Source organism: Rhincodon typus, chromosome 28 (assembly GCF_021869965.1).
Source record: "Rhincodon typus isolate 14 chromosome 28, sRhiTyp1.1, whole genome shotgun sequence".
Classification (NCBI taxonomy): Eukaryota; Metazoa; Chordata; class Chondrichthyes; order Orectolobiformes; family Rhincodontidae; genus Rhincodon; species Rhincodon typus.
The window spans coordinates 28,126,063-28,139,484 of record NC_063359.1 but is presented as its reverse complement, the minus strand read 5'-3'; the positions used below and the strand labels follow the sequence as shown (position 1 = coordinate 28,139,484).

At 42.4% G+C, this 13,422-nt stretch overlaps 1 protein-coding gene across 1 annotated transcript in view; it reads left to right on the top strand.

The window, feature by feature from the left end:
* Positions 1 to 13,422, top strand: part of LOC109915683 — a 71,676-nt gene that overhangs the window by 837 nt on the left and 57,417 nt on the right. The window lies entirely within an intron of this gene.

Here is a 13,422-nt window from a genome sequence, read left to right as displayed (position 1 = left end):
GACACCAGGTTATAGTCCAACAGGTTTATTTGAAAACACAAGCTTTTCCGAAGAAGGACTGAGGCTCCAAAAGCTTGTGTTTTCAAATAAACCTGTTGGACTATAACCTGGTGTCATGTGACTTCCTACAGTATGAGGAAGTACAAGGCCATCCACTGTGAACCTAGGACAGACTGAGGAGTATTTCAGGGAGAGAGAATTAGGGGTTGATGTACAAACATCTTTGAAAACTGTTGGACAGATACAAATAAAAAAAGAAGGGCTAAAGTAACCTTTACCTCACGTTAGAGTTGTCTAAAGCTCAGGGTCAGCTGCACTTTGAATGATGTCCTCAGTCTGGGCACCATATTGCAGGAAGGATAGTTTGGTCTTGTGGGAGGGCAGTGTAGATTCTGGCTGAAAAGGGCTGAAAGGGTTAAATTCTGAGACTAGTAGTAATGAGGGAGAAAGTTTCTGTGTTTGACATTGATATTGTGTGAAGTCAATAACAAATTCGAGGGTTGGATTTTACAGGCCCTGCTGGTGTATTCGAAAACTGGGGGATGAGTGTGGGGGCTGTATGCAGGAAGCCTGTAAAATAAAACAGGCACCCTCCCCAACCTGTCTCCCACATAATGCTGGGTGGGGAAGCATCAGACCATTCAGTTGTCTGCCGGGGGGTGGGGAGGAGTCCGGACTAGTCATTTATGGCTGCTTGCCACATAATATTGCAATGGGGGACCACCAGGTTATGGTTTGCAAGGGCTGACTTTCTGAATACTTGCTCTCACCTCTCCACCCTTCCCCTGTAAAATTCACACAGCTATATGTGGAAATCCAGATGTTGTTATCAGCGATTCTGCCCTTTCCCGCACAATCAAACCATAAGACACAGGAACAGATGGAGGCCATTTGGTCCATCGAGTTCACTCTGCCATTCAATGGGATTATGACTGATAAAAACCCAATCCCTTGGACATGCTGCTGAAGACCACACCTCCACCCTCCCCACCATAACCTAAGAATGAGTATCAATCACTGAACCGTGGAGAGGTTCCCCTTATACTCTTGCTTTAACAACCTTTGAACCAGCTACATTTGTATTACAGGGATACATGCTACAGTTTACATACAAATTGCTTAGCTTTGACGCCAGAGATGAAAGTGCCTGTGAATGTAGCATATATAGATACCAGGAGCTGTGATAAAAATCCATTGAATCCTTCAATACTCCACTACCCATGTCCTTTCCATATGTTACTCGAGCTAGCATAATTATCAGCTCATTAGGTATGAATATCATTTACATTAGGTCAGAGGGCAAAACTGATCTGATTAACAGTGTTGAGACTAGACCCTTCATCAGAAAAGGGGGAGGGGAAGGGGGTTCTGAAATAAATAGGGAGAGAGTGGGGGGCGGATAGAAGATGGATAGAGGAGAGGAAACAAACAGGTCGAAGGGGCGGGGATGGAGCCAGTAAAGGTGAGTGTAGGTGGGGAGTTAGGGAGGGGATAGGTCAGTCCAGGGAGGACGGACAGGTCAAGGGGGCGGGATGAGGTTAGTTGGTAGGAGATGGGGGTGCGGCTTGAGGTGGGAGGAGGGGATAGGTGGGAGGAAGAACAGGTTAGGGAGGTGGGGACGAGCTGGACTGGTTTTGGGATGCGGTAGGGGGAGGGGAGATTTTGAAGCTTGTGAAATCCACATTGATACCATTGATACGCTTTGCAGAACACCTACGCTCGGTTCGTAATAAACAACTGCACCTCCCAGTCACGAACCATTTCAACTCCCCCTCCCATTCCTCAGACGACATGTCCATCCTGGGCCTCCTGCAGTGCCACAACGATGCCACCCGAAGGTTGCAGGAACAGCAACTCATCTTCCGCTTGGGAACCCTGCAGCCCAATGGTATCAATGTGGATTTCACAAGCTTCAAAATCTCCCCTCCCCCTACCGCATCCCAAAACCAGTCCAGCTCGTCCCTGCCTCCCTAACCTGTTCTTCCTCCCACCTATCCCCTCCTCCCACCTCAAGCCGCACCTCCATCTCCTACCACTAACCTTATCCCGCCCCCTTGACCTGTCCGTCCTCCCTGGACTGACCTATCCCCTCCCTAACTCCCCACCTACATTCACCTTTACTGGCTCCATCCCCGCCTCTTCGACCTGTTTGTTTCCTCTCCACCTATCCTCTCCTCTATCCATCTTCTATCCGCCCCCCACTCTCTCCCTATTTATTTCAGAACCCCCTTCCCCTCCCCCTTTTCTGATGAAGGGTCTAGGCCCAAAACGTCAGCCTTTCTGCTCCTATGATGCTGCTTGGCCTGCTGTGTTCATCCAGCCCTGCACCTTGTTGTCTCGGATTCTCCAGCATCTGCAGTTCCTACTATCTCTGATTAACAGTGTTGGCTGTTTATAAAGAAATGGCTCCCACATCCCAGGTACCACATCATATCACATCAATACCTTGTTTAACATGCTTTTAAATTCATAATTACTGCACTATTCAACAGCTTCACTGGCCTTGCAAAATTAATTTGGTATCTGTGGAACAACAATTCATTTTTTTCAGCTCTTTTTTTACAAAACTTTCTTGATGGTACTTTCCATCTTTGTCCCATGTGCATACCACAATCATTTATTTCACTCGCTGTACAATTTTAATTAAAAAGTGAAAAATGCAGTGGATTTTAACATCCTGGCTTGTTCTTGTCAGAATAATTTGATGTAATTGGCTGTTTCTGCTTTTCAATGACATCACTGATACCTGAAGAGCCCACTGACATGAGGCCCAGTTCAGGAAAGGGAAAATCCACAACATCAGTAGATCAGTAGATCTTTGTAGTTAATTTACTTTGAGGTGAAAATTAGGGCTATTATTTTAACCATCGTGAAGGAACAGCGCATATGAGCTACCCCTGTACTTGTGGTAAATGAACATTCTACTAAGCAGCTGTCAAAGATCACTGGACCCACGTTGATCATTTGGATTATCATTCAAATAAAGTACTGGTTTACTGTGGAATATGCGCTGGTGAAATCATTCTGCTAACAAATGTTTTCAAAGGCTCTTAATTATTGTATCACAACAACAGCTATACTGTTAATGTGGGATTTCCAAAGGAGCAGTGTGTGGACATCCGACATTAGTCAAAGAAAGCAGCAATATGAGCATCTGCACTAAAGCGTTGAAAAGCACTGGAAAGGTGGTAAAGGATTTTAAGAATTGACAGCTGCTTAGCAAAAACAATTTTGAAAAGTGCACTTAAAAGAAGCACAGCTATCATCTTGTTCAATGGAAAACCTTTGCAAAGATTTCAATGGCGTACAATACCAGCTCACTGATAGCGGTGTGCTTGAGAAAAATAATGAAACCAAAGAACTGAATATGTTCCAGTTATTCAGAGTGAATGTTAAAAACTCATAGCTATCCATTATCGTCATTATTGTTGATGCAGTAACAGTAAAGGGCTGAGACAGGATTGGCTATTTGTGTATCTTTGACTAGAGTTACACTGTCACAATTACAGCTCAAAGGAGCTCTTTCCAGCAGTCTCTGGTCTCAGATTCAGAGTGTAAAGAAAGAAAAGAGTTAAAATTTAGACAGCGTATTTTTTTCATTTTTCTGATATATGTCACAATGTGAATGAATTGTTTTTACAGCAGTGACAACTGGTATGCATCCAATCAAGGCAGTCATTTTGTGCACAGTAACATCCCTTAAATGGCAATGAGGCAATTGCCTGGATTAATCGTTTTTGATGGGATTCGATGAGGGAGGAGTACTGACCAGGACACGGGTTCCCTACTACCAGCGCAAATAGATGGGGCTTTGGTTCATCCAAACCCAGCACCCCCAACAACACAGCACTCCCTCAGTACTGAGCTAGGATGTCAAAACTGTCTATATGCTTCAGTCATTGAGCGAGTGTGAACTTCAGCAGAGTTTAACTACAACCTAAAATAAAACCTGAAAACTAGAATGTTTCCTGTCCGTTTCCTGTCTACACCCATTCAATCCTACGCTAATAGCAAAAGAGTATTTCACTATATTATCCTCGTAAGCAAACAGCATTTGACCCAGAGATTATGGTGTATTTATGACTCAAAGTGCACAAACCACATCTTACATCACAGATGATTAATATTTTTGCAATGAGAACAAAGACTGCAATACAAACAATTGAAGGCACTAAAATACATTGACCTGCAATTGCATTGTACTTTGTCTGAGCTTCATAAACACCATGATACAATACGCCATTGCCTCACCACTTTTCTTTATTCTGTCACAGGATGTGAGTGTCATTGGCTGGGTCAGCATTTGTCGCCCAATCCTAGTTGCCCTGAAGAAGGTGGTGTTTTGAACCACTGTAGCCTATGGCAGTTAAGTACACCCACAATGTTAAATGTATGGTCTGTGCCCACGAAAATGGATACTCACAATACTACCTGCCTTTAACATCACTTGGCCTCATCCTTTCGTGCCATCTTTGATGTGTATTTTGATCGAGCAGGGTACCTTTACCTGATGTAACAACATTTATGTTATCCCTGGTAACATCAGAAACTAGGACGTGGGTAACAAAGCATTGGAAGATCCAACAGATCACAGACATATACAGCTTTATATTCACAGACATATCCTTGCCTGGGCTATCAATGGGATATTCATTACGAAGTGTACCTGCTTCCATCAGCCTGTCATGCTTCAAGTAACCCAAGTTAAGATGGAGTCTGAGACCTTTATACCCTCAGTCACATGCTCTGATACAATGGTGATATCATGAACAGATCTGTTAAGGCATACTGATATACTGACCATGTGACATAACACAACATCCCTCCCACCCCAAGCCCACTTTTTATAAACTAAAAATTATTCCAAACTGATGTATATGGTTTTACATAAGCACATGGTGTCAATTTGATAATTATACAAACAGGTAAAACTGAGTTTACAAGATTAACATTTCAAACTTCAATGTGATGCTTCAGATCTGATGTTCGTATACCCATCTGGAGAGGTACACCTCATTTTCGGTTACTCCTGGTTATCTTGCTGCTGGTTGCTATCAGTTAACGTCACCACACAGTCATCACTGACATCCCTTCAGGCAGGATTGATACATCAACTATCAGCCTGAGCTGGTTTCTCTTTCACAAGGTAACACCGTGCTCAGTCATAAAAACCTGGCTGGTTGCATAATTAGAAAAACTTAGAAGTACTGGTATCCATATATTTATATTTGCATTTCTAATAACCAACCTCTGTCCAGTGCATAGTTGTGGTGGTTCTCTATCTGCTCAAACATCATTTATCTCCTTTATTCTCCTCTGGCTTTGAAGAAAAATGCCCTATGCCTGACAATTGTTTGCCGGGCTAGGTCATTCGCATTTGTCTTCTGAACATAACTTGTGCTTGGGATGGTAATCCCTTCTCCACTGGTGCAGCCTGAAAATGATGCAATGCAGTATGGAAATCTTGGTGATCAGCCCTTGATGAGTATTGATAAGATAGTACATCGAACACATTCAGTGAGACTGATTGAGGACAGTGGGGTGATGATACAAGATGGATCACTCCCTACTTTGACAACATGTTTTTAACGAGTTTGGAGTAAATTGCAGTCTGTTGTCAGACACCATCTTTCTGGGATGTTCAATGAACTGAAATTAGTGCTCATCATGTCAGCAACAATCACGACTGTTGTGTTGCTAAGTCTTTGAACACTGGAAAGTTTGGAGAATGAATCCATCATTAAGATGCAATCTTCCCCATGCACAATGAATAAGTTTGCTATTACCTTCGTCCAAGGAGTGGCTGAAACAGCATGTCAATGTAGAGGATTCCTCTGCTGCTGGGGTTGATACATTTGACATGCCTTATATTCATTCACAAGTGGTTTAGTATTCTGATTCATCCCTGACCAGTCCTAAGACTCACATGCTGGCTGTCTTGTATGTTCAATACCCATGTATCCCTGGTGTAACACAAAAATGATATCTTGGCATATTACTTTCTGCCTTTGGACTTGTTTGCCCTTGAAAATGACTCATCGTTATATATCAAATTTACCCCTGATTGGCCAAACTGAAGATGTTCTCAGGTACTACTTCCTTTTGTTTCCTGTAGCATAGAGTGCCACGTGCTGAGGTACGTGTCTTGCAGGATGCCTAGTGATAGTATGTTGGCAGTAGCTCCTGTGTCGAATTTGGCATTTAATGTGCGCTGTCCTGCATTTTCAGGACATGTGATATTAATGCTTGCAGAAACTCTTAAGACTTTACACCATCGATATGGTGCATGAGGTTACCAACAGGGATGGCTTGGTCATCTTCTGAATTTTGCCTTTCACCTGGTTAACTCTGAACCTCATTGATGTGTGTGCTTTGGTGTATGTTTTTCAAATTCACCTTGCTGCCAGAGTTGTGTTGTTGCATTGTATTGTTGGTCACTTGCATGATTATAATTGTAATTATAGAACCTGAACACCTTCTTCCAAGTCCTTTTCCCAACCCCACACTCCAGGCCCAGTCATGTACTGCTACTCATTTTCACCTACATATAGCCCCCATGATGTGGAGATGGCAGTGTTGGACTGGGGTGGACAAAGTCAGAAGTCACACAACATCAGGTTATACTCCAACAAGTTTATTTGAAATTACAGGCTTTCGGAGTGCTGCTCCTTCAGTCACACTCCACCTGACGAAGGAGCAGTGCCATTGGAAATTCCTCAGATAATGTAGCAGTCCATGTCCAAATGCAGCAAGACCTGGACAACATTCAGGCTTGGCTGATGAATGGCAAGTAACATTTTCACCATACAAGTGCCAAGCAATGGCCATCACCAATAAGAGACAATCTAAGCATCGGCCCTTGATACTCAATGGTATCACTATTGCTGAATCCCCCACTATCAACATCCTGGAGGGTACCATTGACCAGAAATTGAACTGGTCTAGCCATATAAATACTGAAGCTGTCTACCATCTGCAAGGCACAGGTCAGAGTGTGATGGAATACTCCCCATTTGCCTCGATCAGTGCATTTCCAACAACTTTCATGAAGACAAAGCAACATACTTGATAGACACCACATTCACAAACACTCACACTCTCCACCACTGACACACAATAGCAACAGTGTGCACCATTCAGAAGATGCACTACCAAAATTTACCAAGGGTCCTTAGACAATACCTTCCAAACCCAAAATCACTACTACTTAATAGAAGGACACGGGCAGCAGATATTTGGGAACACCACCACCTGCAAGTTCTCTCCAAGCCACTCAACATCCTGACATGGAAATATGTCATTATTCCTTCAGTGTTACTTGGTCAAATCCCATAACTCCTCCTAAAGGCACTGCAGGTCCACCTACACCAAATTAATTGCAGCAGTTCAAGAAAGCAGCTCAGCAAAACCTTCTCAAGGGCAACTAGAGATGTGCAGTACATGCTGAACAACTGCCAAAACACTTATACCATGAAAAAAAGCAAGATCTTCAGAGCTCTCCTCTCACATCACCTTTTGCTTATTCTGTAAAATAGAACTTCATATGTTAATTGGATGGCTATCATTCAATAAAGTTTTCACTGGATGCGGTCTGATCCATAATTAAGTGTTTGCCTTACATTTCTCTTTGGAAGTTTCCACCCAATTTTTTTTTAAAGCAAAATGCAGTATAGCATTTGTTTATTTCTTTCATTGGTTTTGGCTTTCTGCTCTTTCATTCTACCCTTTTCTGATTCTGTTTCCCTTTATTTTTTGCCTGTTGCCTCCCCTTTCCTGATTTTCATCCCTTCAATATAGAGTTGCTTTGAGAACAATAGCCTGGTAGTTCAAAAGTTGCAGGCTTGCATTAGCAGGTCTCAACTCAGATGGCATTCATGTCAAGTACAAAATGATGATGTCACATGGGTTTCCCTGTACTTTCACACCGAATTGGAGAAGGAAAATAGCAGAATCAACTGTTTTTTTTTTGATACAGGTAACTCTTCTTATTATAGAAACTGCTTTTAAGTATTTTTAGCTGTATTTTCTTTCAGGAGAACCATGTATCATACTGCGAGGACCACTGAACTAACTGCCTTTTATATATTTTTAAATTGAAATAACAGCCTGTCAAGTTATTGATTTATAAAGGGAGAGAGACAAACGAATAAAATATTCACTTTCTCAGCACAGGTCAATAATATTCAGCTTGTGCTTCTAACTATAGAGATTCAGTGAAATCTCTAGCCTCTTAAAAGAACTTTGATATTAATCAAAAGTAAATTAGGTCTGACTTCTGGCTTGTAAATGCCTATCTAGAGGTCTGTCTTCACAGGCACTGTTGATTGTCTGTATATTTTGATGTCGAGTACTGTTGTACAATCGAGCTTCAATCTCTGACCAAGTTCTTGGAGTTGTACATTTGTTGACAGCTACTGCTGCTTAACATGATGCATGTTTGCCTCCAGAAGGGTATCTTTACTTAATGATTATGTCAGCCTTCATAACATAAGGGTGGCACAGTGGCTCAGTGGTTAGCACATCTGCCTCACAGCTCCAGGGGCACGGGTTCAATTCCACCCTTGAGAAACTGTCTGTGTGGAGTTTGCACATTCTCCCTGTGTCTGCGTGGGTTTCCTCTGGGTGCTCTGATTTCCTCCCACAGTCCAAAGATGTGCAGGTTCAGTGGATTGGCCATGCTAAATTGCCCGTAGTGTTCAGCAATATGTAGATTAGGTTGGTTGGGTCTGGATGGGATACTCTATGGGTCGGTGGGCCGAAGGGCCTGTTTCCACACTGTAGGGATTATATGATCTAAAGAAGAAACTGGGTCAAGGATAACATAGTACTGAATGATCCAACTGGTCATTTTTATACAAAGTTATACACATTTATGCAAGGAATAACCTGCTTCCATCAGCATGTCATGCTTCTACATTCAGGATGGTGTGTGAGACCTTCATACACTCAGATCACATGCTTAAATACAGTGATGATATCATGAAAATGTCTTTTAAAGGCATACTGACATATTGTGTCGCTTAAAGATCATGAGACATAATAAAACAATCTTCAGGTTCTTATATTTTAGGCTGAGATAGATAGATTCTTGATCAGTAGGGAAATCAAGGCAAAGAGCAGCTAAATGGAAGTGAGGAATGTCAGATGAGGCATGATCCTATTAAATGGTGCAGCAGAACTAAGGGGCTGAATGGCCATCTCCTGTTCCTCTACTCAATGGTCTCCGTCTTTCCCTACAAGAGTTCAATTTGAAAATACTAACAATAACTTTATAAACAACATGACAACATTCCCTAGCTGTCTGCTGTAAAAAAGAAATCTGATATTTATTGAATGGTGAACCTGGAATTCAGTGCAGCCAGGTAAATATTTAACATTTCTATTAATATTTATCAATTTAAAAATTCTCTCAATTAATATTCACCAAAGTGTTACAGTGTTACCTCAAATAGTAGACAAATGGTCAGTAAAGCAATCACCTGAAATGTTCACTCTGTTTCTCTCTCCACAATGCTGCCTCACCTGCTGAATATTTCCAACACTTTGTGTTTCTATCCACATACTGGATTGGCTGTTTCAATTTGAGTTACATTGGAAAATAAGAAGTTTTCTTATTAATGCAGTGATATCTCTCAGAATGCCTTGTGAGAGGTCCAAGTCTATGAGAGCCTGTCATTTGGATGTCAGAACACAAAGATAGGAATTGCAATGGCAAGAATGTGCTGATGTAAATAGCCATATCAGAGTATACAGCACCATCAAATCTCTTTTCAGATAATCTAGGAAATCCGCTGAGGTATTGTTCACAAGAAACCATTGCATGCTTATACTCTGTCAGAGATGTCTTATATAACAAGAATCCTTTGCTCTTCATTCCTTTACTTATTCACTTTCTCATACTTTGCAGTACAAAACACTTCAGTGTCTTGAAATGTATGGCGCTGTCTGATGGGAGGTCATAACAATAGCAAACAGTAACAACTGTCACATGTATTCTGCTCGTCAAGATATTGCTTGCCATTGAGTTCCTTGCAAACAGCCCATTTCAGTGTCTCATCCTACAGTGTCAAGCTACTGTACAGATAGAGGTACACTTAGTTGGAGAAAGGGGAGGTAGGGTTAATTTAGTCACTTTCAGAGGAAGTCACTGATGACTGGTAGAGTACAAATGAGGAGCATTAAACTTTGCTGATTTTATTTTTATTTGTTCAGACAATGTGAGCATTGCTGGGAGGACCAGTAGTTATTGCCCGATCCAAAATGCCCTTGAAAAAGTGGTGGTGAGTTCCCTTCTTGAACTTCTGCAGTCTGTGTACTGCAGGTACATTAGAAGGGCTGGTGGTAGGAACGCTGCAGGATTTCAACCCAGTAACAGTGAAGGAATTGCAATATACAGCAAACTTTGTTTTAACCGGCACCTTGGAAAAAAAAAAACTGATGCTCTCAATAAACCGGCAAACAAACAATTCCTTCAAATACCGGAAGTTTCCTGTATTATCGTGGTTTTCGAGTATTCAGCTGAGGGTGCGAGTGAGAAGGCTATCTTTTATTTAAGGCAAAGTTACATTCTTATTTAAGTAATTTATGCTGTAAATGAAGTATAACAGTGATGTGTATACCCCCCGCATTACATTTCTAGTACGTAGTGTGTGTTTTTACAATGATTAGTGGACCTCTTGATCAACCGGAATATTCGATCAACCGGTACACTCCTGGTCCCATAGATGCCAGTTAATAAAAACGTTTGCTGTGGTTCTGAGTCAGGATGGTGGGAGACTTGTAGTTGCAGGAGATGCAAATTGCTGACCAGGCGGCCACCTTGAGCGGTTAAGCACTGAACGCAGAGGCCCGGACCTCACAAGGGCCTGCCTGTCAATCTGGGTTGATGACTCTTGAGTGATTTGAGTGTCTGGTGTAAACAGATGGATGGAAGGAATGTTCATGGATTGAGCTGACAATCCTCATCTATGAATGCTGTGAGACAAGACTCTACACCATGCCCTTCCTCACACTTCTTCTTCCAACAGTCTTAGGGAAAGAGCTACACTGGAACCATTACTCCAAACATGTGAGCCTCACATCACCGTACATTACCATGACCAACATGGAGTACACAATCTATCCTAAATCTCTACAGCAAAACCTTGCATTTATTAATCTGCATTTCTAAAATCACCAACCTTTTAAGCAACTTGAACAAACAAAATTTTGCAAAAGTTATTTTGTATTGAATTGCCTGAAGGAATGAATTGTTTTGAAAGCTGCATTTACAATTGTGACACTTCTCTTCAGTACCTGGCCAGCAAACAAGATCACCAGGCTCTAGCATGGACCCTTAGACGACCTACAACTGTGTCATCTTCGGAGCACAATCACAAGATGATTGTATTCTTTGATGAGGCTGAGCACTAAAAGACAAAAGTTGATTCTAAGTGTTTTATCTGCAGCTATTACAATGGGTTCAACTGAAAAGGACAAGGAACAGAGCTGTAGCCAACCGAACAAACAGGGCTCATCTCAGTCATGTGCGAGATTACTGAGAGGTGTGGAGAAAATCTCATTGAATGTCTGGATTCTCTACTTTCTGGTAGAAAATGGGTAAAACCTATTCAGGGAGCACTTACAAAGTAAAGGTACTGTCAACATGGTTGGAAATAGATTCAAAAGCCAGCATTAAACCATCGTTGGTGTTGTGGCCTGAAGAAAGATCTGTGCTTTTCCACACCCTTAGGATGCCCTAAAGCACTTTTCAGCCAATTATGTACTGATATAGTTATGACTGTAATGTATAGAAGAGGATAGCTGATATGCTTACAGCAAGGTCTTCCAAACAACATAATAATCAGATGATCTGTTTTCATTGAGTAATGTTAGTTGAAGGATCAGTATTGATCAGAACACTGGGGAGACCCCCGCCTTTTACTTTGAAAGTGCCACAGCACCTTTTACACCTACCAAGGCAAACTTGATTTAAAGTCTCACCTAAAAGATGATAGCTTGACAATGTAGCACTCCCTCAGTACTGCACCACTGCTTGATCCCAAAACCTTCAGATTCAGGGTTATCAGTGCTACTGACTGAGCCTGTCAGCACGAACTGCAATTAAAGTGTCCTGAACATTTCAAAGCCAATTGTACTGACTATGGATATTAGTTGAGCAGGATCAACTTTTTTTTCTATTGAATTAACTCTGTTTTAGTACATTCAACTTCAAGGGTTGAGAAGCCAGGCCAGTAATGAGGTAGTGCCACACTGCCAGAGGCGTTGCCTTTTTTTGACAAGACATTAAATGGGATCCCCTCTCAGCTGGGCAGTAATTATTCCCTAGCATTATTCAAAGAAGCGGAGGGGATCTCACCCCCCACCTCCTGTGACTTGGCCAACATATTTCCCTCAAACAACATCACTCAATGGCTGATCATTCATCTCACTGTTACCATGGTACATAGACTGACTTCTATGTTTCCCTATACATTCCCAACAATGACTGGATTTCATAAGGTGCATTATTGGCTGCAAAGCACTTTAAGATGTCCCGAGGTTGTGAAAGGCGCAATATAATTTTTTTTTGTTTGTGTGCAAAAAGCACAGTCCATCACCAGGTACTGATTCAGTTGTGGGCTTGGAATGTGTTGGGGAGGTGACACTCACCTGCTGTGCTGCTACAAAGCAGAATTCACTTGAAATCACTGCCACAAAGACAGACACAACTGTAAGTGGTACTATTAATAGCTGGAGCTGAGATTACCGACTGCTCCTCTACACAGTTACTTCACAGGTGCGAAAGCAAATCATAAGCAATGACATAGTTGCAAGCAATAGAACAAATGAGATCACCCCAAACACACTACTATCAGCTCAGAATCCTTATGATTTTACATCAGGGAATATGCAACACTTCCACAAACAAACACTTTATATTGAAGCAGAGAGGCTGACGTTTCGGGCCTAGACCCTTCATCAGAAAAGGGGGAGGGGAAGGGGGTTTTGAAATAAATAGGGAGAGAGTGGGAGGCGGATAGAAGAGGGATAGAGGAGAGGATAGGTGGAGAGGAAACAAACAGGTCGAAGAGGCGGGGATGGGGCCAGGAAAGGTGAGTGTAGGTAGGGAGTTAGGAAGGGGATAGGTCAGTCCAGGGAGGACGGACAGGTCAAGGGGGCGGGATGAGGTTGGTCGGTAGGAGATGGAGGTGCGGCTTGAGGTGGGAGGAGGGGATAGGTGGGAGGAAGAACAGGTTAGGGAGGCAGGGACGAGCTGGACTGGTTTTGGGATGCGGTAGGGGGAGGGGAGATTTTGAAACTTGTGAAATCCACATTGATACCATTGGGCTGCAGGGTTCCCAAGCGGAATATGAGTTGCTGTTCCTGCAACCTTCGGGTGGCATCGTTGTGGCACTGCAGGAGGCCCAGGATGGACATGTC